Genomic DNA, 27,962 nt, shown 5'->3' on the forward strand with positions numbered 1-27,962 from the left:
CGGGTGGGAGGAGCTGAATTTAGTGCTGCTTTTCCCAGCTGTGACAATTAAAGGAGTATTTCCGTATGTGTTATCATTTCTCCTTTGAGTCGGCTGGTACTGCTTAGTGGATGAATGATAATACAATTAGGTTTTCATCCTTTCTTGCCTATGCCTGTAGATTCTACCTCATAGCTGGGTAGACAGATTTGTTTCTTTCTCTTTCCCCTGCAGTGCATCCTGGGCTTGTCTGTTTTTTGGTGGTATTTTGAGATGTCTCTTTTTGAGGGAACATAAGGTATGTTAAAATGTAGCCGATAATTTTGAATATAGACTTGTATTGAACTCCCTAAAACCATGCATATATAGGGGAGTGAACTACATTTTGACTTGTTGGGTAGGAATTTTTTGGTTAGTGACCAAATTTGACTTTTAAACCTTTTGTAGCTCTAATGATCTAGAGTAGAAGAGCAGTAAGTATATTTTTCTGCTTTCTAGTATTTAGTGGAGCTAGTATTCAGTGAAAAGATTACAGGATCTGGAATCAGGAATCACGGCTTAGATTTTCTAATTTGTTTCATCCAGGCTAGGCAACTGAACAATAAATCACTAAATTATTGATGTCTCAACTTCCTTATACATAAAATGGTGATACAGTTAGTGCTATCTACTAATCTCACAAGCCTTTATGAGGACTAAGTGAAATAAAGTATATGAAACCCTTCATAGCCAATACATTGATATATATGTATATATATATCTGATATATATCTGATATTCCACAACTATCAAGAATGACTCTAACTCCAATAAGCTAACAGATATATACATCTCTCTCTCTATATATATATACACACATACATATATATAAAAGCTAATATTTATACCTATTAGCTTATTGGAGTTAGGGTCATTTTTGATAGTTGTAGAATCTTAGGGATGGGCCAGATGTATTCTATATGTATGAATCTACAGGGTATGTTCTGATTGCTTCTATTGCTCATTCTTTCAGTGGTCTGGCATTCTGGATTTTGAATGTATGAAAATTGCTAGTGAGTTGTTAACATGAGCCTTCCAAAAATGTCTCAGTAATTTATATAGATGATCGGATATGTATATAAGAAGCAACTTGCTGATATCTAAACAAGGAAGTGACTCCTAGTGAAAAATTCTGGCCACTAAGCTTTGGATCTTGGCCTATAAGCCTTCGTGTTGAATTCCTGTGCAAATCCAGTAAAATCAATTTTCTATTGTTAGATCAGCACTCAAATGTGGAATACTAAACATTATGTGAAAATGGTAATTTTGTCCTATTTCTTTGCTTTATTTCTTTGTTCTGACTAAATAGTGTATTATAAATAATGTGCTCTTTACCTCAGCATATAATTTAGTTTGATTTTATTTTTAAAAATATCTTAAGTGGTAATATAGTTCTCCCCACTTGTACTATTTTAGTGTTTCTGGTTCTTGGGATAGATATCTTTCCCTGTGGTATATAGTTCAGTGAGTTCTAGACAGTGCTAGTGAGAGATTTCCTTGAATTAAGGGGACCAGTATGTTTTGTAGCTGCTTTGTTGGAGTACAATGTAAGCTTTCTTTTTTCTGGCTCAAGAATTTTCAGTTAGGTTGTGAATTTATAGAACCTTGATGGGTAACAAAGAATAGGTCTTTTGCTACTATAATTAAAATGACACTTAGGTTTACAATTTAATAGAAGGTAGAAATCATGGAGCCACATTTTCTTATTCAGTCTCAGCTTCCTTGAACTTCTTAATGAGAGGTTTATGTGCACCCTCAGGGAAAAAAGCCTAACGCTTGTTATTTTTAGTTTTATATTCCAAATTGAGGCTGCTGTAAGTTCGTATCAGCATTAAGCAAGGCAGACCCTCGGCATTGAAGGGTGTGGGTGGGTGAAGTTCAGGAGATAAGGGGAAAGAATATATTGTGAAGGTCACAGAAGCACGGAGTCTGGAAAAATCATAAAAAGGGAGAGCAAAGTAACGATGAAGGTGCTGTGAGAGCCAGTCCTGCATCACATCAAGTCTTGCCTTCCTCTGAAATGCTTTTGTCTAAAAGTACCACTTTCTCTCTTCTCCGTTTTTTCTTCTTCTAAAGCCTGTATTAGTGGAAATTTTGTGAGTGTGAAACTATGGTGTTTCACAGAATGGTGTCTGTGGAACAACTTCAGAAAGTTAAAGCCTGTTTCAGTATTTCCTAGCCCATATGCATCATTCAGCTGTATTGTGTACTCTAATAACAGACACTGGAAAAGGAAGGCCATTTATTGGTACTAGGACAGAAGGACCAGAGTGTTTTCACCTGCCCAGCCCTTGGTCCGAGGAGAGTGCTCCATGCTGCATACCTTTGCTCAGGATAGATGTGTCACTGATCTGAAGCTGACGTGTCCAGGACGTCTGTACCTGTTCTTCTTCTTTTTAATCCTTGAGAGAAGAGTATTATGGATAGATTGCTGATTCTATCTTGAGAGAATTTATGACTTACGTACCCATTCCTACAACCCCTTTTATAAGAGTCCAAACATTTTGCAGAATACTCCCATTACCAACATATTTGGTTTTTGTTTCCTAACACTTTTCAGTCACCTTCAAAGTACTTCACGTTTGGTGTGATACACCTATCAAAATGCTTTTTTCCCCACTGCTAAAAACAATTTTTGAGCTTGTCGATTTTGATGCCTTTGACTGCTTCTGCTGTTTTTGGTTTTACCTCCACATAGGCAAAACATTTCTCTTAGAGGACTTTTTTCATCCAGAGAAACAAAAAAAAGTGGCTTGGGGTGAGGTTGGAGGTTATGCTGCTTTTGGTCAAAAACTGCTGACCACTCAGCAGTGCAGGCAGGTGTGTTTGTAAATCACCCGTCATGAAATGTGCAAATGCGTAGAAGGGTGAAGGGGTTAAGAAGTACACATTGGTAGTTACAGAATAGGTAGGGGAAGGTTAAGAGCAAGTTTAGGAAATGGAGTTGCCAGAGAACTTACATGCATGATCCTTGGACATGAACAACAGATGGGGGATCACCAAGGGAGAGTAGGGGTGCTAGCTGGAACGGGGCAAAGGTGGAAAAATTGAGACAACTGTAATAGCAAAATCAATAAAAAAGGTCTTCAAAACATTCACTGATGCCTCTCACAGCCTCTCACAGCAATGCCAGCTGGTAAACTGATAACAGATTGGTTCCTAGAACACTCACCTAGCAGGGGAAACCTTTACTACAAGGGATCCACCTTCCAGAAAATAATTTTATTTTTTGGGGGGGGTCCCACCTTGTATATCTTTTCAAATTGGTGTTTTCATTTACTTCAGATAAACAGAAGTGGAGTTGCTGGATCACATGGTAGTTTTATTTTGCCAGGGGTGGGGGGCTGCCATACAGTTTTGTTTTTTTTTATTGTGGCTTTATCAGGTTACAGAAACCTGAAGTTTTCTTCGTGAGAAGGTTTTGAACTACACATTTAGGTTTTTAATTGGACTGTTCAGGTTATCTATTTCTTCTTGAGTGAACTCTGATTGTCTTTAAAGGGCTTTCTTCATTTCATCTGAGATGCTGGATTTATTGACATGAAGTTGTCTACAATATTTCTCTTATCCTATTAATATTGGATAGTAATATAATCTTTTCTTTCCTGGTATTGGTAATTTCTGTCTTTATTTTTTCCCTGGTAATTCCAGCTATAGATTTTTCAGTTTCCTTGGTATTTTCAAAGAGCTAGATAGGGTTCATTGATTTTTCTCTAAAATCTGTGTAGGTCTGTTTTCTTAGTTTATTGATTTCTTCTGTAATCCTTTTTATTTCCTCTCCTGTTTGCTTTAGGTTTTATTTGCTCTTATTTTTTTTCTATTTTGGTTTCTTAATGTCGATCTTTAGGACATTGATTTGAGACCTTGTTTTCTAAAATTAGGCATTCAGTGCTATAAAATTTCTTTGAAGCACTGTTTTAGCTGCATCACACAAAATCTCCTATATATTGTCATTTTCTTTCTTTTTTGACTTGTGTGTTATTTAGAAATGTGTTTTTACTTTCTGAATATTTGGTTACTTTCCAGTTATATTTGTGAGTTTGATTTCTAATTAAAATCCACAGTGGTTAGAAAATATACTGTAAATGACCAGAATCCTTTTAAATTTATTGAGAATTTTTTTCTGACTCAGAATATGGTGTATTTTGGTAAATCTTTGTGTGCACTAAAATAGAAAGTTTATTCTACTGCTGTTTTGTGGAGTGTTTTATAAATGTCAGTCATGTCCAGTTGATTAATAGTGTTCCCATCTTTGTGGCCTTAATGATTTTCTGCTTGTTCTTTCAGTTATTGAGAGAGAGGGGTGCTGAGCTCAGCTGTGATAGTTGTGATTTATCTGCTCTTTACAGTTGTGCTGTTTATTGTTTCACCTATATTGAAACTGTTACAAACATTTAAAATTATCATGCCCTTTTTATTATTTACCTCTTTGTCAAAATGAAGTAACCTTTTATCTCTGGTAATGTTTCCTACTTTGAAATGCATTTTATGTGATATCAATAAAATATAGTTATTTTAGTTTTCTTTTGATTATTATTATTATAGTATCTTTCTCCTGTCATTTTACTGTTTAATCTGTTTGTTAGCTTTATATTTAAGTTAGGTTTCTTGTAGTTAGATCTGGCATTTTTATTCAGTCTCACAGTTCTTAATTGGGATGTTGAAACATATTTAATGTAGTTTTTTATAATGGTTGGCTTTAAAAATCTATCATTTTGCTATTTGTTTTTTGTTTGTCTCATCTGTTTTTCCTTTTTGTTTTTGTTTGTCTTCTCTTGGATTATTTTATTATTCTTCCACTGTAACTATTTCTTAGCTTGTTATAATTTTTTTATTATTTTAGTGGTTTCTTTATGATTTATGGTATATACATAGCTAAGGGTGAGGAGGTTAGGGGTGGAGGGATTGAACAAAAAGGAAAAAGGATTCATGGACATGGACAAAAGTGTGGTGATTACAGGGGGAGGGAGGGAGTTATAAGAGGACTAAATGATAATGGAAAAAATACAATAAAGAATTAATGTGAAATTTTACTACCTTGTGCATAGCGTAAAAACCTTAATACTGTATATTTCTACCCAGTTAAAAATGGTCAAAGGACCTGAATGGATACTTCTCCAAAGAGGAATACAGATGGCTAATAGACATATGAAAAGATGCTCAATGCCACTAATCATTAGAGAAATGCAAATAAAAACCATAATGAGATACCATCTCATACCTGTCAGAATGGCTATCATCAATAAATCAACAAACAACAAGTGCTGATGAGGATGTGGGGAAAGGGGGGCGCCTTTGCACTGTTGGTGGGACTGCAGATGGGTTCAGCCACTGTGGAAACCAGCTTGGAGATAACTCAAAAAATGAGTTATGCCTTTTGACCCAGAGATTCCACTTCTGGGAATGTATCCGAAGGAACCCAAAACACTATTTTGAAAGAACATAAGCACCCCATGTTCATTGCAGCATTATTTGTAATCACCAAGATACAGAAGCAGCCCAAGTGTCCATCAGTAGATGAGTGGATAAAACAACTATGGAACATTTACACAATGGAATTCTACTCTTGGCGGTAAAATAGAAGAAAATTTTACCCTTTGTGATAATATGGATGGACCTGGAGAACATTATGCTAAGTGAAATAAGCCAGTTAGAGAAAGACAAATACCATATGATTTCATTCCTATGTAGAATTTAATGAACAAATTGAACTAACAAGCAAAACAGAGACAGACCCAGATGGAGAGCAGGATGACAGCTGGGGTTGGGGGGAGGATAGAGGGTGGCCATACTGAGGGAAAAGGACTCATGGTCATGGACAACAGTGTGGTGATTGTGGGGTGGGGGAGGGGTGTGTAAGGGGGTAATGAAAAAAAAATAGTAGAGATTAAACAAAAAAAATGAAATAAAACCACTAAAAAGTCTATATTTCTTATCCTCCCATCCCAACCTTTGTGTATGTACTTTACTTCTACATGTAATTTTCCATTACCTTGTTATTATTTTTGCTTTAAGTTGATTATCTTTTACCCTCATTTTTGTGGTAAAATAGATATAATATAAAATTTACTGTTACAGTGACTTTTAAATGTGCAGTTCACTAGTAAGATCTATATTCACCATGTTGTACAGTCATCACCACTGTTTTCAGAATGTTTTCATCACTCATTGAACAGTAACTCCCAATTCCTCCATTCCGAGCCCCGGGTAACCTGTAAGCTACTTTCTGTCTCTGTATTTGCCTATTTTAGACACCTTGTGTAAAAAGAATCATAAAGTATTTATCCTTTTGTATCTCATTTATTTCACATTACATAGTATTCTTCAACTTCATATTATAGTATGTGTTAGAACTTCATTCGTTTTTATGGCTGAATAAGATTTCATTGTAAATATATACTACATTTTGTTTAGATCTCCCAGTACTGTGATGAATCAGAGTGGCAAGAGCAGGCATCTTTTTCTTGTTCCTGATCTTAAAAGGAAAGCTTTCAGTCTTTTATAATTGAGTATGATGCCAGCTGGGGGATATTCATATATAGCTTCTGTCATTTGGAGAAAGTTTTTTTGTATTCCTAGTTCGAGGTATGGTTTTTTTCATTATGAAAATTTGTTGAATTATTTCAAGTGCTTTTTTTCCATTAGTAGAGAGATGATCATGTTTTCTTTCCCTTTCAGTCTTTTAATGTGATGTATTGTATCACATTGACTGATTTTCCTATGTTGAAAATTCTTGGAATAAATGCCATTTGGTTATAGTGTATACAGTTTTTAATATGCTGCTGAATTTTGTTTGCTAGTATTTTGTTGAGGATTTTTCCATCTGTTTTTTTTTTAGGGACTGTTGGCCTATAGCTTTCTTGTATCTTCACCTGGCTTTGGTATCATTGTAATGCTGGCTTCAGAGAATGAGTTAGAAGTGTTTCCTCCTCTTCTGTTTTTTTGGAGTAGAGAAAGTTGGTGTTGATTATTCTTCAGACGTGTGCTGCAGTTTACCAGGGAAGTCATTTGGTCCGTCCTGGTTTTCTTTGTTGAGAGGTTTTTGAAAACTGATCCACTCTGCTTACTTGTTAACTAATCTGTTCACATTTAGTGTTTCTTCTTAAGTCAGTTTGGTAGTTTGTGTGTTTCTAGGAATTTGTGTAGATGAAATTTAGATTACTAAACTTGTTGGCATACAGTTGTTCATAATCTTTTATAATTTTGTTTCTGGTTTTTTTGTTTCTGTTTTTGTTGGTGATGTTTCCATTTTCATTTCAGATTTTAAGTTAATTTGAGTTTTCTCTTTTTTGTTAGTCAATGTAGTTAAAGGTTTATTTGTTTTATTGATCTTTTCAAACAACCAAGTTTTAGTTTTATTAATTTTTCTCGTCTCTATTTTGCTTATCTCTACTCTGATTTTTGGTATTTAATACCTTCTTTTGGCTTTGGGTTTAGGTTGCTCTTATTTTACTAGTGTCTTTATGATTTAAGGATAGGTTATAGATTTAAGATCCTCTTTTTTGTTTTTTAACTCTCGCCCAAGGATATGTTTGATTTTAGAAAGAGAGGGTGAGGGAGAGAGAGAAACATCAGTGTGTGAGAGAGAGGGGACACTGATTGATTGCCTCCTGTATGTGCCCAATTGGCGATCGAACTGGCAACTTAGGTATGTGCCCTGACTGGGAATTGAACCCACACCTTTTTTGGTGTACGGGATGACACTCGGAACAACTGAGCCACCTTGGCCTGGCAAGATCCTCTTTTTTCATGTGTGTGTTTATAGATATAACTTTCCCTTTTATCATTGCCTTTGCTACATCCCATAAGTTTTTATGTATGTTTTTGTTTTTATTCATGTTAGGGTATTTTCTAAATTTCCATGTGAATCATTGGTTGTTTAAAAGTTTGTTAATTCCCACTTATTTGTGTATTTTCCAGCTTTCTTCCTATTACTGATTTCTAGTTTCATTTCATTGTAATTAGACGGGATCAGTTGTGTGATTCATTCTTTTTAGATTTATTGAGGCTTGGTTATGGCCTAGTATATGGTGTACCTTGAGAATAGTACATATGTGCTTGAGAAGACTGTGTATTGGGTGGAGTGTTTTGTATAGGTTTGTTAGGTCTAGTTGGTTTAGGGTTGAAATCTCCTGTGTCCTGACTGATCTTCCATCTAGGTGCTCTGTCCATTATTGAAAGTGGATATTGATGTCTCTATTTTTGTAGACATATTTCTCCCTTGATTTTTTTCCACTATTACTTTATACAGTTTGTGACACTGTTGTTAGGTACATATATGTTTATAAGTGATATCTTTTTGCTCTATCGAACCTTTTATTTAAATACTATATCCTTCATTTTGAAGCCTGTTTTATCTAATAATAATGTGGCCAGCCACCTCCACTCTCTTTTGGTTATCCCAGCATGGTGGTACGTCTTTTATAGCCTCTTGCTTTCAGCCTTTGTCTATATTTAATGTGAGTCTCTTGTAGACAGGATCATTTAAAAAACCATTTTGTCAGTCTCTCCTTTTCAATTGGAGAGTTCAGTCCACTTATATTTAACATAATTGGTGATACAGAAGCATTTACTTCTGCCATTCAGGTGTATGTTTTCCATATTTTTTATATTTTTTCTTCAATTCCTGCATTCCTACTTCTATAACAAATTTATCTTTTTGTAGTGTACTGTCTTTATTCCCTTCTTTTTTATTTTTCATATTTTTAAAGTTATTTTGCTTTTACATTGGGTATTACAGCTAGCATCTTAAACTTATGGTTGACTAATCCCAATTTACTCTTAGTAGTATATAAACACCCTGCTTCTGTACGTATCTGTCCTTCCCCTTTTAATTGTTATTATTGCAGAATACATCATACATTGTATGCCCTTTGTTTAACATAGATTATATATTTTTAAATTATTTATTTTGTTGTTCAGTTACAATTGTCCCCATTTCCCCCCCATTACTCTCCCTCACCCGGCCCACCCCCACCTGCCACATTCAGTCCCCTTCCCCTTCTGTTATCTTTCCCATGGGCTCTTGGTAATGTTCCTTGACCACCTTTCCCCTCTGCATTTCTTCTTAAAATTACATGGGAGAGGAGTTGTAAACCAAAAATACAGTAATACTAGCTTTTATATTGTATTTACTAGTGCTTTAAAAATATTTTGTTCATTTATTTTTAGAGAGAGGGGAAGGGAGGGAGAAAGAGAGGGAAAGAAATATTGATCGGTTGCCTCTCTCATGCCCCCAATGGAGGACCTGGCCCACAACCTAAGAAGGTACCTTGATGGGGAATTGAAGTAGTGACCTTTTAGTTTGCAGGCCAGCGCTCAGTCCATGGAGTCACACCAGCCAGGGCATCCCCTCTAACTCTTTTGAGGGATTCTTTTCCCAGCCCCTGATGGTTCCCTCACATGAATATCCCAAGCAGTCCTCAGCTCATGCGTTCCTTGGTGCAGATACCCAGAGTTCTCACTCTGCACAGCTCTTTTTCGTCTGTGATATGGACTTGAGCCCCTGTGACCTTTCTGTGCTCCCAGTTTCCCCCTCCTCAGCTCAGGGAGGTCACTGGGCTCTGCTCTGGTTTCTTCTCTCTTTGCTGTTACTTGGAAACTTTCTCCAGGCAGTGTCCTTTCCTGCCTATGTCTAATGTCTTAAGGCCATTGTTTTATATATTGTGTGATGTTTTAGTGTTTTTGGGTGGTAGGGTAAATCTTATCCCTGTTACTCTGTTTTTACTGGAATTAACTAGACAGATCTCTCCACCAACTAAGGATGGCCATGCACCACCACCCACGGAGCCCAGAAGAGCTATCACTCTTGTCATTTCTGTCTGTGTCTGGGCCTGTTAACTCCATCTGAAATGGGTAAAGTGATGACCAGAATGGTGGGGTCATTTTTTGGTATGTAAATAGACTATACAAAAATCTGAAGCAGAGGATTTCAGGGTAGAGGCTGGGACACTACACTTGAATTGATAGGAGTTTATGAATGAAAAGAAGCTAAAAAATTTCTCAAGGTAAACAATTAGTTTTGGCTTAGGTTTAGCTGCCTTAAGGGAAGACATTCTCTAGCTAGCTGACACTCTAACTTTTGAATAGTAGTTTTGGAACAGTCCAGTTTGACTTCTGAGTGGGATACTTTATTTTAAATTGTAGTATTCCAGAAATGTGGTACAAATATAGTTGCTTATATCATTTTTCTTCACTCTAAAACTTAAATTTTAGCAATGGTAAAAAATAATGTTTATTATATTTACTTAAAAGTTAAACATATTTTCTAATACTTTTTAAGCACGTTGGGGAAATTGGCGCACAGTTACCTTGACTGATAGGTGTATGGTGCCATCTAATGGCTAATGTGAAAATCTGTTTAGTAAATGGCATAATGCTTAGCAGTTTCTTTATATGCTGATTAAATTTAGCAGAAGTCTTTGCTTTAAATGCCCAAGGAACAATTTTCTTTAAACACTAAGGCATATGTATATATACCTTTTAATTTCAATTTATGATATTTTAAATTCAGCTACATTAGTGTGATTTTTCATCACATAGAAAGCATATGTATGCAATTATCATGTTTTAAGTTATATTCAAAATAAATTTTGCATGGAAAACCAAATTATAATAAGGAAGTAGTTTACAAACCTTACAAACTGCTATTATTTTTAGTTCCTGTTTCCTCTTCCTAGTTCCAGCATATACTTATAAATTAATGCAACGCCGAACCTCACTTCTGCTGTAAACGGAGAATTCACTCTTCCTCTCCCCTTCCCTCTCTCTCTGCATTGTTTATTAAATATATGCAGACCATGGTCATGATTACTTAGATTGGCGATTTCTAAGTGGTTCCCCAGATTCTCGGATTTCGGTGGAAGCGCTCCAGAGGCTGCCCCGGAGGTGGCTCAGGGTGGAAAAGCCCGCAGTTTAAAGGCTCCAGAAGCCCCGCGATGAAGACGACCGTCAGCTCTGCTCAGCGTGGCGTTTCCGAGTACATGTCATTGTGGGGCCCCGGCTTTCCTGTGTTTACAAAAGTAACGTGTTAAAGCCCTGATGCCCTGGTGGGTGTTCTCTAGACCTTCCTTTGGAAGTTGTTCTGCATTCCCTTTTTAAGAATAAGGAATAAATATATATTTGTTTTAGTGGAACAGACTATGTTGGTTTTTATCTGGTCATATAGCACTGCTGCTTCATTATCAGAAATTTAGAAAATTTAGAGAAATACTTAGAAAATGTATAATAACAACCCTAATTCCACCTGCCATAGATGATAACTACTAATATTTAAAATGTTACCATATAGCCTTTTGACATATATATACACATAATTTAAACAAAATTGTTATCATATTATCATATCATATTCACAGTGTCACCTAATGACATTTAATAGAACATGTCCTTGTCCTTAAGTGGCACCTAACTGTATACCCTCATCCCCTTTATCTTTCGTTTGTTTCACTAAAAAAATCTAGGGGACTAATATTCTAAACTTCATCAATAATTTACCTCAGTCATCATTTAACCAAAACATAGTTACCTATGCAAAGTTATTTTCGAATAAACATCAAGTTAGTTGAAATCCAGTTCTCAGAAATATTCTTCTTTGTTTTGGGAATGTTTCAGTGCTTTGAAGTTAAGGCTAAGTGGAGGATTACTTCTGCCTGAAGGGTCCTGCAGAAGTAAGGCCTGGTTGAGTGTGGTCGGTAGGGTAATAGTATGGGTGTAATAATTTATAGTTTTAATTTGAACAGTTTGCCTAAAACGTCTCATGGTGTACTTGAGTGTGATATTGCTACATTACAGAATTACATGCTTATGATTTTGTAATAAAAGGGCGTTAATTTCTGCCAGACCCTGTATATGTGTTTAGCTGTCAAGAGGAACAAAAACAGGGGAAATAATTTTCAAATGATTTAAAGAGGTTTGGCTACCATTCACCTGAGTTTAGAGAAGAATGAAAGGAGAGAGTATAAGACAGGAGGAGTTAACACCTCTCTTTACCTTAATGTTCAAAGCTGTAATAGACCTGATCTGGCCTTTAGAGCCTTTGTTTGCAAAATGAGAAATGACATCTAATGGTCTTCTAAAAATTTTTTCAAGGGGATGATATTTTATCAATACCCTATTTCTGTTCTACCATGACATCCAAATCTATTTCCCTCTAAAAGTTGTTACATATTGCCAAATTCTTACAAATATTAGTTTTTTGTTAATGTGTTTTTCTTTTATTAACTTAGTTTAATTGACAAATGTGTTTTCCGCTTGCTTTTTATTTTTGGTTTTGATTTATTCCTTACTGTGAAATAATTTCCAAGTCCATCATTTAGTTTTTTAAAAATTTTTTGAATTACTGGATCTACGTCAGTGTTTTCATACAATCAATTATAATGATTTTCTTTTTTAAATATATTTTATTGATTATGCTATTACAATTGTGCCCTCTTCCCCCTTTACTCCCCTCTACCCTGCACACCCTCTCCCATCCACATTACCCCCCTTTAGTTCATGTCCATCGTCATATTTATAAGTTCTTTAGCTTCTACATTTCCCATACTATTCTTGCCCTCCCTCTGTCTATTTTCTGCCTACCATCTATGCTACTTATTCTCTGTACCTTTTCCCCCTCTCTCCTCCTGCCACTCCCCTGTTGCTAACCCTCCATGTGATCTCTCTTTCTGTGGTTCTGTTCCTGTTCTAGTTGTTTGCTTGGTTTGTTTTTCTTTTAGATGTGGTTGTTAATAATTGAGTTTGCTGTCATTTTACTATACATGTTTTTTATCTTCTTTTTCTTAGATAAGTCCCTTTAACATTTTATATAATAAGGGCTTGGTGGTGATGAAGTCCTTTAACTTGACCTTACCTGAGAGGCACTTTATCTACCCTTCCATTCTAAATGAGAGCTTTGCTGGCTAGAGCAATCTTGGATGTAGGTTCTTGCCTTTTATGACTTGGAATACTTCTTTTCAGCCCCTTCTTGACTGCAAGGTCCCTTTTGAGAAATCAGCTGACAGTCTGATGGGAACTCCTTTGTAGGTAACTGTCTCCTTATCTCTTGCTGCTTCTAGGATTCTCTCCTTCAGTTTAATCTTGGGTAATGTAATTATGGTGTGCCTTGGTGTGTGCTTCTTTGGATTCAACTTTTTTAGGACTCTCTGAGCTTCCTGGACTTCCTGAAAGTCTATTTCCATTGCCCTGTTGGGGAAGTTCTCCTTCATTATTTGTTCAAATAACTTTTCCACTTGTTGCTCTTCCTCTTCCCCTTCTGGTACCTCTATAACTTGGATGTTGGAGCGTTTAAAGATGTCCTGGAGGTTCCTAAGCCTCTCCTCATTTTTTTGAATTATTGTTTCATTATTCTTTTCTGGTTGGTTGCTTCTTCCTTCTGGTCCACTCTGTTGATTTGAGCCCCAGTTTTCTTCCCATCACTATTGGTTCCCTGTGCATTTTCCTTTATTTCACTTAGCATAGCTTTCATTTTTTCATCTAATTTGCGACCAAATTCAACCAATTCTGTAAGCATCCTGGTCACCAGTGCTTTGAATGTTGCATCTGATAGATTGGCTACCTCTTTGTCGCTTAGTTGTATTTGTTCTGAAGCTTTGATCTGTTCTGTCATTTGGGCCATTTTTTTTTTTTTGTCTTCATGCACCTGTTATGTACTAAGGCGCAGAGTCTTAGGTGTTCCCCTGGGTGGGGCAACCCAGTCACTGCTGCATTGTGATGCTGTATGTGGGGCAGAGGTCCGAGAGGGGACAATGGCACTTGCTCCACTCTCTGCTGGTTTTCAGTCACTTCCCTCGCTTCTACTAAGCAAACTGGGCCCTTCTGGTGCTGATTTCCATGTGGGTGGGCTTGTGTACATTCTAGGACCCTGTGGATCTCTCCAGCGAACTCTCCTGTGAGGCTGGGCGTCTCCCCTGGCACCTCAACCCCCACAGGTGTTTTCAATTGGTGTTTTGAGGCTTTATTTCCCCATGCTGGGACCCTGGGTTGTGTGGCCTGTCTTGCTCCCCAGTTTCGCCTGCTTTATCTGTGCACGAAAGTGGGACTGCCTGGTCTGCCAGCTGCCTTGTGTGCTGCGCCCCCCCCCCCCCCCAATCTGCCACCTTGCTGCGTTCGCCCACTGCCACCCGGTGCCCAGGTCCACCAGCCACCACTTTTTTTGCCACCACCCCTCTCCGCCCAGCCACCTGGCTCCGCTCCTCCTACTGGTCTGGATGAATGTGTCTACTTAACTCCTTGGTTATTGGACTTCCATACAATTCAATTTTCTGTCAGTACTGGTGGTTTTTTTGTTTCTCAATTTTTGTTGTCCTTATTTTGGTTGTGCGAGGAGGCACAGTGTATCTACCTATGCCTCCATCTCGGCTGGAAATCCAATTATAATGAGCTTCTATCACCATTAATTTATTTATCTACTTTGAAAATTCTCAAAATTCTTTTATGAATATGAGCTTTCTAAATATCTTCAGTACAATAACTTTAGCCATGTGGGGATTGTGTGAAATAGGATCATCCTAGGCTTTCTCTCAGGCAGGTTGTTCATCTCAATCCTCAAAGCTTTATGCTTTCCTGGCCTTTTCCACTGGCCTCTTTCTGTCTTAGTTCTCACAGTATTTCTGTAACCAGTGCTTCAGGTATCATTACAGGTCCTTTTCTATATTTTCTAATATGAGAGTTCTTTATTCTGTGGTCTAACCGATCTGTGTATACTGAAACCTTACATAAATATCTTTTTGCCTTTTCTCCTACAGTATAACTTCATCCATCACATATGGCTTTTAAATATATGTCTAGTGAATTTGTTTATTTCTTTCTGTACCTTTATAGTGTTCTCAGTTTTATTTTGAAATTGAAGTCCATACTGCTTTGATAAGAATCTGATAGCACAATAATAGAAGGTTTAGTTTTCACCTGTTAGAAACTTTGCTGATTTCTGTTTAACTGGTATTATACCATTATTTATTTTTAATTTGTTCCTGACACATTTTACTGACCCAGCCTAAGGTTTTATTAACCTTTATTAGTATTTGGTCTTAGTGGGGTAGTAACTTAATTTTGTTTTGATGTATTATTTCTTCACTATATTGAGGTCCCTTGTGGGTCTTTCTTTTAATAAATGAGCAACCATACTGAACCTAGTGTTCTAGGACCTTCTACAGTTTTTTTTAAAATTTTAATTGTTGTTGAAGTACAACTTTCTATCTTTTACTCCCATCCCAGCCCACCCACCCAACCCTCACCTCCTCCCTCCCATTTCCACCCCCCCTAGTTTTTTATCCATGTGTCCTTTATACTTGTTCCTATCCTTTTACAAAATTAAGAACATATTGTCTATTCCTTCATCCAATTTATTGATAAAGGTATTATGTAACCATTTATAGAGTGATTTTCTCTAATCTGATATGAGACTTTGAATTTTAGAGGTAATATTACACTCTTTTGTGCACCTTCATTCTATGTATCTGTCTGTGTACCTTCCTATCTACTTACCTACCTGTCTGTCACCTGCATTTAGTTATTTTGGGTTTCCCAGGGTACAAATGAAGAGGCAGAGCAGAGGAAAGGTAGGACCACTGAATTGGATTGGGAGCTGGCTCTGCTTAATTGCTTTTATAAGCTGGGCACAAAGTGTGCTCACACGTGGAATTTTCCACATGGCTTTGGAGAAGCAAGTGGTTAGAAGGAAGATACAATTCTGCATTTTTGTGTGTGTGTGAGCAGGAAGTAGAGAGGTGGTGACATTCTTGTGGTTGGCTCATTAGTGTTTCTTCTTGCTACCTGGTGTCCTTGGGATCAAACAGGAGGCTGTGGGGTGTCACCAGCTCTTTGTTTTTTTTTTTTTTAAAGCCAGTGTCCTTGGGAACTCCAGCCCAGATTCCTATGCTCTCTCATATCTATCTGTATATTTCAGCACTTAGTCACATACACAGCTATTTGCTGTTTCCTGACTTCAAGTTGTTGGGCTAGAAAAAGAATATTCAGTTAGGGAAGGAGTGACTTGAATGGCTTCTTTGGCATTAGGCCTGGTTGCCAATAAGTGCAAATATGATAAAACAGCAAGGTTGGTACGAGGCAAAAAACCCAAAACTGGTTCTGTACCAGTGTATGGCTGAGAGATAGCCTAGGTGGTATGGTGTGCCATAAAGCCTCCTGACTTACTTGGGCTTTCAAATCTTAACCTAGAATCTATACCCTATGTCCTAAGTTTGTTGATAAAACAGAATTTTCATTTTAGAGAAGATTGTGAGATTTATTTAGGAAAGCTAGATATATGTTTTTCTTGTCTGCGTAAGTAGTCACTCTTTTCACAGAAAGAAATTAGTAAGTTATCTTGACATATTTTTGTGGGACATAAAGGTTGCTCCTTGGTGTCAGATATTTTTCTAGATAATTGAAAATTGGTATTTTGATAACTTGGACTAATATTTTTCTTATATGGTTGCCATGATTGTTTTTAAAAAAGAACTGCCACTTTATTTATTTATTTACTTAGTTACTTACTTATTTATTTAAGAAGGGAAGGGAGAAAGAGAGGAAGAGAAACGTTGATGTGAGAAACATTGTTTGGTTGCCTCTCATATGCAGCCTGACCAGGGGCCATACCCATAATCCAGGCATGTGCCCTAACTGGAAATCAAACTCTGGTGACACTTTGCTGTGTGGGACGATGCCCAACCAACTGAGCCACACCAGTCAGGGCACTACTTTTTAAAATATGTTCACAAAATCATAAGTAATGTATGTTTTGTTAGATGATTGTGATATAATGCCATGGATTGGAAGGTCTCTTTCATTGGAAATAGAAGCATTAATGAAGCAAGTTCAGAAAAAGCATTTTTAAAATTAATATAGGACAATATGTGTGTGCCTCTCCCTTAACTAGTTTGTATATGTGAGACAGCCTAAAATGTCTGGTTCTCCATTCTTGTTCTTATTTCTACCAGAGTGATCTTACTACTTTCATACTTAAAATACTTTCTTGAATCCTCGTTGAATCCTTAACAGTTTTTCTAAGGACTTCATGGTTTTGCCCTTGCTTGATATTGGGCTTTCTCTCTTGACACTTTCCAGCTTTTCTCTCTTGACACTTCTTTCTTTTTGCTTTGTCCCTTGCTCTTTCTTATTCTAGAATTTTCCTATTTCAGTTTAGGTGTTACTTCCTCTTGGAAGTCTTCTCTTATCTCCCAAATCAAGGTTAAGTTCTCCTGTAGTAGTTTTTTGAGTCTGAGTTCAGGCACCAGTTTGTTTTATTCAGACTTCACTCTTACTGCTTGATATTTATTGAATAAATTACTGTACAGTTAGTACCTTTCAGACTTTCCACTGAAAGAAAAGAGAACATCTATCCCCACAGGTACATAAAAATAACTACTAAAAGCATCAAAGTTTCTTAAAGTTTTGTGTTACATTTTTTAAATTTCAGCAAAATCTTTAAGTTTTGTTTTTTATCAATTTTAAAATATAAAGACTTTATCTTACTAAATTATACAACAGCTTCATAAATTTCCAACTAAAATAGACCTTATTGAAAGGTATGTCATAGTATACCATCAAATTTCTTTTCTCTGAATTTTATCAATCTATTGCTTTGCTTTTCTTTTTTGATTGGTAGATTCTTTCTTCAGCTATGTGATTAATGCTGGTTTTGTTACAGTTGTTTTAGTTAACCTGTAACACCCCTCCTTATTTTATAAAGCAATTTAAATTGAAATTAGTTCCTACTTCATTGGTTTAAAATGTGTATTTCCAACCTCTAAAGACCAAAACTCTGCTTCCTACTTGATTCTGCTCCAGCACTGCCATGCTTGTTCGCTGATTGTTCAGTAAATCTATCTGCAGCTGAAGTCAGAGGGAATGTCTTAGAGCTCTTTTAGAGTAATTTTTAAAACAATTCAATTATTTTTGCCTTCATTATATCCATTGGTGTGTATGTCAATAAAGACATTACTTTGCAAAATGGAGCTCCACATTCTTTATTCATCATGCAATGGGAATTCAAGTAAATAGTTATTAACATTCAAGCTCCTGTATGGAAATAGGAACATAATACAATGTGGAGCTCTTATCACCACTATCATGTGCTGGACCTGTTTAGTGGTAATAAGAATACATGATACGCTTTTAAGGTAGATGGACTTTTGATTGCATACATATGTATTCAGATACAGTAAACCCATATGCCTTGAACTATGCACTATTTTTATCAAAGACTCTGTCTTCTCAAAATGGACCAAATTTAGGGGAGGGGAAATTCTAAGGTTTTTTTTTTTTTTAGCGTGAGCAAAAGGATATTTTAATCATTAGGAAGAGAAGTAGTTAGAGATGACATCAGCAAGTGATAGACTAGAAGAAGGTCACTTATCCCCTGCCCCCAACACACACAAATGATTAAACAACTACAGATGAAAATAATTCAAGGAAAGCTGTGGAATACAGTGAAGAAGGTACAGCAATCCAGTGGAGCATAAAAACTGAAAAAAGACATACGGAAAAGCAGAGGAAGCATTTTACTTGCATTACCTCATCCTTTAATCCTGCAGAGCTTGTCACCAAGAGGGATTCCCTTGGCCACGATCTCCCTTTAGGGGCAAAAAGAATAGCAAAAAGACTCTACCAACTTTCTCCACTAGTATCGAGGAACCCAGTAGCCCTTGCCACTGCCATGGGCACTTGCAGCTTTTGTAACAGAGGACCTCCACAGTCTTTGTAACACAGACCAGATAAAGGAGCTGCCTAGAGTCAACCCCATTGTATCCCCCTGGAGCACATACCACTATGTCTCCCACTACTTCCCAGGAGCAGAGCCATTGCAGCAGCCTCACATGGGGTCTGGAGCCATCTCTGCTTCTCCCTACTCCCAAGCTGGAGCCAACATTGTCCTTCTAATTCCCAACCCCCATCCTGGTGCCACTATATTAATGCCCCAGGTCCTAGCTTCACAACCATTCTATATGCATCCAGACACTGGGGCTGCAGCTGATCTGCCTGTGCCTGCACCCCAGGCCTTGGTGCTGCTGTGGATGTACCAATACATCCATGCCTTGGACTCCAGTTCCACTACTGATCTCATGTGAACACTCTGGTGTCAGGGGAGGTACTGTTGGCCACAACATTCTCCGACTGGGGATAAGGAAAGCATAAGGACCCAGCAGCATTTAAAATTATCCAGTCAGAAGAGAAAAGAGAATAAAAAATAGTAAAGAAAGTCTATGGGGTTTATGGGACACCATCAAGAGAGCCAGGTATATGGAGAAGGTGGTTGAGGGAGGGCATAGGGAGCTTTTAAAAATAATGATTAAAAACTTAACTAGTTTGAGGAGGGAGATGGATATGCAGTTTCAGGAACCTGAAATGTTCCCAAACAGGATAATGCAGAGAAGACTACATTGAAAGACATTACAATCAAATTGTCAAAAGTCAAGAACAAAGAATTTTGAAAGCAGCAAGAGGAAAGCAACTTGTCACATACAAGGGAACCCTATAGGACTATCAGCAGGTCTCTTAGCAGAGAAACTTTGCAGACCAGGAGAGAGTAAGATGATGCATTCAAGGAACTGAAAGAAAAATCCTACCAACCATGAATACTATACCTGAAAAAATATATATTGTTTAACCATGATAGTGAGATATAGTCTTTTCCAGATAAGTAAAAACTAGAGGTAATTTATCACCATTAAATCTGCTATAGGAGAAGTACTTAAGGAGTTCTTGAAATTAAAACAAAAACTCACTAAACATCAACACAAAAGTATATGAAAGCATAAATTAAATTTTGTTAATGGATACACAATATAAAAAGCAAACTCTGACTATAAGAATACAATTGGGGGGGTAAAAGTATAGAGTTTCTTGATGCAATTAAGTTAAATTGTCATCAACTCAAATGATTATAACTACAAGATATTTTATGCAAACCTCAAGCTAACTGCAAAGATAAAACCTGAAATAGATGCATAAGGATAAAGAGAAAAACAATCAAAGCTAATTACTACAAAAAAATGATCAGATAACCAAGAAAGCCACCAAGAGAGGAAGAGAGGGTCAAAGCATCCGCATAACAGGTAGAAGATAACTAACAAAGTGGTCATAGTAAGTCCTCACCTATCAAAAATTACCTTTTTTTAAATGGATTGTACTCACCAATCAAAAGGCATAGAATGATTGAGTGGATTAAAAAACAAGATTAAGCAATATGTTACCAATAAGAGACTCACTTTAGATTTAAAGACACACATAATCTGAAGGTGAAGAGATGAAAAAATATATTTTATGCAAATAGTAACGACAAGAATACAGGAATGGCTATACTTATATCAGACAAAATAGAATTTAAGACAGAAAGTGACATGATCATGATCGTATATGTAGAAAACCCTTAGGACTCAACAACAGCAACAAAAAACTTCTAGAACTAATAAGCAAATTCAATAAAGGTTGTGGAACACAATATTAATATAGAAAAATAAGTCATGATTTTATACACATACAAAAAATGAACTGTTGAAAAGCAAATTAGGAAAACAGTCTTATTCACAATAGCAACTAGAAGAATAAAATAATTAGGAATAAACTTAACCACAGAGATAAAGGACTTGTACTCTAAAAGGTAGGCCATTTATGAAGGAAATTAAAGAAGACACAGATAAATGGAAAGACATCCTCTGTTGATGGATTAGAGGAATTAATATTGGCAAAATGTCCATGCCATTTACACCATGCCATGTACATCATCTAAAGTGATGTACAAAGTCAGTGCAGTCCCTATCCAAATCCTAAGCTTTGCTTGGAAGCACAGGAGATCCCAAACAAAGAAATTTTAAGCTAGAAGAACAAAGCTGGAAGCATCATACCAACTGATTTCAAACTATATTACAAAGCTGTATTAATCGAAATAGATCGATACAGCATTTAAAAAGGCATATATAATTAAAGAGCCCAGAACTAAATTTATGCATCTGCTGTCAACTGTAGATGCATCCTTTTTCAACAAGGATGGCAAGAACAAATGAAGGTGAAGAAGATAGTCTTGGGAAAATTGCATATACGCATACAGAGAAATTAACTAGGGCTCTTACCTTATAAGCATATACAAAAATTACTCAAAATGGATTAAAAACTTAACTGTAAGATATGAAACTGCTTAATCTACTGGGAGAAAACAGGGAAGAAGATTAACATTGGTCTGGGGGATGATTTTTTTGGATATGGCACCATAAACAAGATAATGAAAGCAAAAATAAGGAAGCAGGATTGCATTAAGTTTTAAAAAAAACGTCTGCACAGCAAAAGAAACAATCAACAGAATGAAAATGCAATTTATGGAATGGGAGAAAATATTTGCAAACCATACATCTGATAAAGGGTTAATATCTAAAATATTACAAGTGAAATCAACAAACAGGTGCTGGCGAGGATGTAGAGAAAAGGGAGCCCTAGTGCACTGTTGGTGGGAATGCAGACTGGTGCAGCCACTGTAGGAAACAGTATGGGACTTCCTAAAAAAACTACAAGTAAAACTGCCTTTTGACCCAGCAATTCCACTGTTGGGAATATACTCTAAGAATCCCATAACACTAATTTAAAAGAATTTATGAACCCCAATGTTCATAGCAGCACTATTTTCAGTAGTCAAGTGGTGGAAACAGCCTAAGCGCCCATCAGTAAATGAGTGGATTAAAAAATGGTACATTTATACAATGAAATACTATGCAGCAGAAAGAAATAAGGAGCTCCTGTCTTTTGCAACAGCATGAATAGAACTGGGAAATACTATGCTAAGTGAAATAAGCCAGAGGGTGAAAGATAAATACCATACGATCTCACTTACAAGAGGGATCTAGTGAACAAAAATTGATAAGCAAAATAGAACCAGAGACATGGAAACATGACTGACAGTGGCCATGGGGGAGGGAGGAGGAGGATAATGGTGGAAAGAAGGGAAAGGGACTAGGCCAAGGTATGTGTAAATGACCCGTGGACATGGACAACAGTATGGGGATTGACTGTGGGAGCAGGGGGTGGGCTGGGATGAGGAGGGTAAAGGGGGGAAAATTGGGACAACTGTAATAGAATAACAATGAAAAAAATAATACAACTGGATAGCAAAAAAAATTGATTTAGGATTTTTTGTTGCTATTATGATATTGAATGAAATGTCAGTTTATTACATGGTACTTAAAAGAAATACTGTTTCAATCCGGTTTGACATTTGAAACAAGTGGGGTAGAATTTACTTTATCAACTTTGTCAGGTAACTGTTCCAAGAGGGCAGTTTTATTTCTGAAATTCTAGGCATCACTGCCATCGGTGCCTTCCCCTCTGTTGCCGCTTTAAGTTACTCAGCAATGGATTGTATCACTTCTGAGTAAATGCTTGTTTTTCCTTTATCTGATTTTTAAAATTAAAATTGAGTTAATAGTTATATGTTATTATATTTCTTTCTTCAGTTTGTATGCTGTCTTTCCAGCTTTGCATTATTTATATCACATTGTAGAAATTTCAAGGAAGATTTTATTTATGGAAGCAGTTGAGATATTCCAAAGGAAATTTAAACATATCAAATTGATCTTTTATCTTTTTTCATTGTTTCATGGAAATACTGATAAATTCTATTTTATGTTCAAACTAAAGCAAAACAAATTGTGGAATTTTACTGATTGGAATATCAGAAAAATACTTATTACTTTACTAAATAAAAAGGTTTTTTATTTTTACTGTTATCAGTATTTGTTTCATAATAGCAGAAGTGAAAGTGTTTTATTAAAAATAAAAGTTGACTTCTTACATAGTTTACATTTTATTCAAGAGATAGAATTGCAGCTATTAAATGAATTATTAAAGTCTCCATGACATGTAGTTGGAGGACTAGTGTTTCATGCCCAGCAGGACAAATCAGCAGTACAGACCTTGCAATACAAATTGTAAGTTGTTTCTTTTTATCCTTTTTAAAAGTATTATAAGAAGCATAGGTACTTTTTATTTAAATTTGCATATGAAATATAATGGATAGAATAGTTTTGTAAAATCCTATAATTTATCATTTGTTTTGATAAAAGTAAATTTGATTTAGAGAAGAAAATCATTTGTATAATAATGCAAGTAGATATTGAAAATATATTGGCTTAATAAGTATTTCCCTTATACTTAATTTTATATATATCCTAGTTTTTAATAAACTTTTCATAGAAAATGTTCTTTCGTGATAAAATGGCAAGTCGAATTTAGGTAACTTCTGCAAGACTTTCAAGTCAAAATGGATTTGGTCTTTGTAAAACTATTCTTTTGTCATTTTTTTTCTATGGTCAATTTATTTGTAGACGTTAAAGTGAATTTTACTGCTAATTAAGCTTGAATTTTGACAAAAATGGTAGTTTTTAAGCAAATTTATCTTTTCTATATGTATAGCTATTTCTATATATACAGTAAAGATAATAGAGAAAGCCAGGTAAGTAGACATAACATAAATAATCATTAATCTTCAATAAGCTAAACTTTGTTATTTTCTGGTGACATTATTGTACCTTGTACCCTGTTTTACCTTTCAGAATTGTCTTTAGATACTTCATATAGAGGATCATAGAGCTCACAGAAACATTACCTATATTTTTATTGAGCATTACTAATGAACATCAACTTTATAGAATACTTCCAGTTTTTAAACTTTTATTTGTTATTAACTTTTTAAACATGAGGTATTAATAAGGATGTACCATTGATTTTGGTTTCTAAGCATAGTGCTAAAATTTATTTTAGAATATTTTGAAAAGCATCTTGAATATAAAAATTATGATTCCAGTTTTATAAGTTTTGTGTTTATTTTGAGAAAGCTGAAATCTTTTGCTCTCTCTTAACATATATAAAAGATAAACTGTAAAATACTTTTTCATAATATATGTGTAAGCTGTATACTTTGATCACATAGCTTTCCCTCCCCTTTTACATTGCAGGTGGGCAGGTAAGGAAGCAGTGTTGCTTGGCGTTTAAGGCCATGGGCTCTGGAGTCAGAATGTCTGGGTTCAAATCCAGACTCTGTCATTTCCTAGATGCGTGACCTTAGACAAACTAATTACTCTCTGGGCCTCAGTTTACTAATCTAAAGACGAACTTAACCATCACGAAATTGTTTGGAGCATTAAAGTTTAAAATGGAAGAAAGTATAACTACCAGGCCAATAGGGAGCAATGGGAATTAATATTTAACATTTTGGCAACAGGAGTCAGTGCTCCTGCATTCAAATCAAGATCCTATCACTAAATAATACTTTTAAGATCTCACAAATTGTACTTTTCCTGAGCTTCAATTCCCTGCCCTATAAAATTGGGCTGTATTGCGGTTGTAGCTGTGTGCAGTTAAAAGGGTTTTGAAGGTCCTCCTTAAGTATCGTTTACTTGTCTGCAGTGTATGATCTAGAATATTTGGAAAAAGTATGTTCACGTGTGGATAGATTAACCAGAATCTTGAAATATTTATGCTTTATAAGAAGATTCATAAAATAAATAGAATTTTGGAGGTAAATTTCCCTCTTTTTTGGATGAGAACACATTTTATATTACTGAGGTCTAAGTTAGTATAATTTTAATTTTTCGAGGGTGTTATAGCATTCATGTCTGTCTTCAGTTTAACTTTTTTGTATTTCTGTTGCAGTTTTATGCACAAGTGGCATTTATCAAATGTTTTTATACTTAGAATTGTTACTGGCCAACTTCTAGTATCATGTCATTTGGAGTAAATATTATTCTAATCCTGAGATAAAGATGAAAATAGAAGTCTGAAGCTTTTTAATACTTCTCTGTTAGAAAATATGTTGTTTATTTTTTGTCTACAACCATATTATCATTTAAAAATTTTAACCATATAAAACCTTTTCAATGAATGCAGAGAATGGACATTTAGTCGGGCGGTGGATGGCATGGGAATTGTGTGAGTAGTGTGTTCACAGTAGACACCTTTCATCTTTTCCTAGTGGGGAAGGCTTTTTAAAATGTTTCCAGTGTCACAATATCTAAAATACTTATCTAAAATCTTATAAAATAAGAGATTTACCATTAACAAAGCCTAGCACCTATCATTTGCCAGTTTGGCTTGTATTTAGTTGGTGAAGTCTTTCACATGGAGTAGGATAAGCGAAGGGAAAACTCCCAGGTCGTTTATACCTGAGCTGACCTCCACCAGAGCACCCACTACACACACGTTCCCCTCTTCACTATCCGCAACTGAAACATTCTGCCAGCGTTTCTAATGTAACAGGCCAAACACTAAGTCTGCCCCTCTCCTCCTACTTCCCTCTGAGCCCCGTTCCCTAAACCATGTCTTATATTTTTTTTATTTGGCTAATGGTGTTACTATTTACTTAAGCTAGAAACTTTAGAATTATCCTAAACTTTATTCACATTCTCTACATTGGGTTATTACCGGTTTTCCTTGAACAGAGACTAGAATTCCCTTTTCTGTTACTACTGCTACCACTTGATTTAAGAACTCATATTTTTGTCACCATTTACTTCCTACTGTATTTTGGATTCCTCATTGTTTTAAGCAAAAGAGTTCATTAAGTATATAAGATTTAGGATGGCATTGAAGGTTCTTTGACATTTTGGACCTTGCTTTCATCTGCAGTCACAGCTCTCCTGGTGTGTATTTGTCTTTCCTGAACACACATGCGTGCATTCATAGATGTTTCTATGATGTCAGGTGCATGGCCTTGTACTAGGTGCTTTGAGAACACACAGGTAAGTAAGACAGCCACAACTGTGCCTCATCAGGGCTGTTGAATGTGTGCACATTGTTTCTGTGCCCTTGACCATGCTATTTCATCTGTCCTTTTACTGCTTCATAGAGTTCTGTTAATTTTTAATGCCCTGTGCCAGTGTCGCATCCTTTCTGAAGCATTCGTAACTTCCCCAGGTAGTATTTCTTCCTTGTGTTCCAGTAATACTTTATACTCATACCTCTATTACTGCACTTGCCCTGTTGTACTTGTTTATAGTTGATCTTTTCCCCTAGACTAAATTTAAAAATGGGAAGGAGGGGGATGAAAGAGGAACATAAAAATAAGGATTGAGGCAAGAAGGGAAGGAGAGAAGGAAAATAGGAGAAGTGGTATGAGCAGTAGTTAAAAACTGAGACTCTAGAGCCAGACAGGGTTTGGATCCTGACCCTTCTCCTTACTGGCTGGGCACATTATTTAATATATTTGTACCACAATTTATAATGGGGATAATACTAGTGTAATGGTGAAGATTAAAAGAGTTAACATATGTAAAGTGTTCAAAACAGTGAGTAGCACATAATACATGCTGTATGTTTGTTGCTATTTTTATTAGCAATAACTAGTCGTCTTAAGTGAGATGAGCTATATTTTTTTCTCTTTTAGTTTTCTAAGAAGTGGGAGATTTTCAGGCTGCATATTATCTAACCCTGTGTGTTCACTTAAGGCATCAAATTTCTGAGTGACAAAGGGGAGCTCCTGTACATATTTGCTATTTACAATGTAATGTTGAATATAGATACATTGAGCGCTTTGCTTTTTCAAAGTATATTGAGCATTTTGCCTCTTCATACCAGGTTCTGTCTCGCTTCTAACCTTCCTGTCTTTTAGAAATCTTGATAATTCTTTGTTTTCATCATTATCTCATCCTTTTGGGTTGATATATACCACTGCTTTTGTCATAAGTCTTATATCCTTTTATTAAAATACTGTTCTCTTTCCTTATTTTTCTTCAGCCTGGAAATGAGAGGGGCAGGGCATCATTGTCTTCTTGGTTTGGGTAGCAAGAACTGTTCCTCAGCATCAGCCTGATACTCATTTAGCACTTGTACCATTCCTGTCACCTCCTCCCCTCTCTCCTCATTGTCTCTCTCTTACTCTGTCATTCTTTGCTCCACCCTCTATGACGATACTGTTGGCCCAACTTTGAATAGATACAGTGTCATATCATTTCTACACCTGGGATGCCTGGCTTTTACAAATAAGGAAAATCTAGGAGATTAAAGCACTCATCGCTGACTGGTTGGTTACTTCATTTTAAAAAGTGAGTTAGATGCTAAGTGTCATGGCTCTTCTGACTAAGGAAAGAATCTTGGGGGAGATGACATTTCAGTTGCTGTTTGAGCAGCGGAGGAAGAAAGAGTAGGTTGTAGAGGGTATTTGGAGCTTAGGCTTTATTTTCAACTAATATTTGAGTATTATATTGAAGGCACTGGGGATATGAAACTTCAGTTCCTGGTAACTCCAAATGATTGCTGTAGTGACAACTAATGCAGACGCTGAAAGGAAAGAGGAGGGGTTGCTGAGGACTGAAGAAGTTGGAGAATATTTTGTGTTTTCATGCTAATAAATCTCTGTGGCTGATTTCATGTCTTCTTTTCTTTTACATAACATTTTTTTAAAGTTTTATGGATTAATTTTAGAGAGAGAGAGAGAGAGAGGAAGGGAAGAAGAGAGAGTGAGAGAAACATTGGCTTGTCCTTCCCCTTGTTTGTGCATTCACTGGTTGCTTCCTGCAACTGTCCTGCCTTGAGATCGAACCCACAGCCTTGGCATATCAGGATGGTGCTCTTACCAACTGAGCTGCTTGGTCAGGGCTGATTTCATGTGTTCTTTTGAGATCAGATTCTTCGAATCCAATAGTTCATTATAACAAGGTTTCATGGAGTTCCTAGAATATACAATGATCTCTTATCTCTGCACCTTTGCGTGTGGTATTTCTTCTGCCTGCAATCGTGTTAACTCAGGTAATTCTTACTAATTCTTAAAATATAATCATAGAGGTCACTGCTTTCAGAAAAGCTTACTTGAACTTTCAACGCTGGATTAAGTGTTTCTGTAGGTCTCGTAGTCCCTGTTCTTCCCCAGTCATAGCCTCCGTTATGCCATGTTGTAACTGCTTTCACTGGACTGTTTGTGGAAGGCAGAAACTGTGTAAATGGTAATGTTTGGTGTATGGCTGCTG

General features: G+C 36.3%; 1 protein-coding gene across 2 annotated transcripts in view; it reads left to right on the forward strand.

Moving 5' to 3' along the window:
- SYT14 (synaptotagmin 14) overlaps positions 1 to 27,962 on the forward strand; it is a 228,330-nt gene that overhangs the window by 22,994 nt on the left and 177,374 nt on the right. The gene's annotated exons all lie outside the window — the stretch shown is intronic.

The sequence above is a fragment of the Phyllostomus discolor genome, chromosome 14 (genome assembly GCF_004126475.2).
Source record: "Phyllostomus discolor isolate MPI-MPIP mPhyDis1 chromosome 14, mPhyDis1.pri.v3, whole genome shotgun sequence".
Lineage (NCBI taxonomy): Eukaryota > Metazoa > Chordata > Mammalia > Chiroptera > Phyllostomidae > Phyllostomus > Phyllostomus discolor.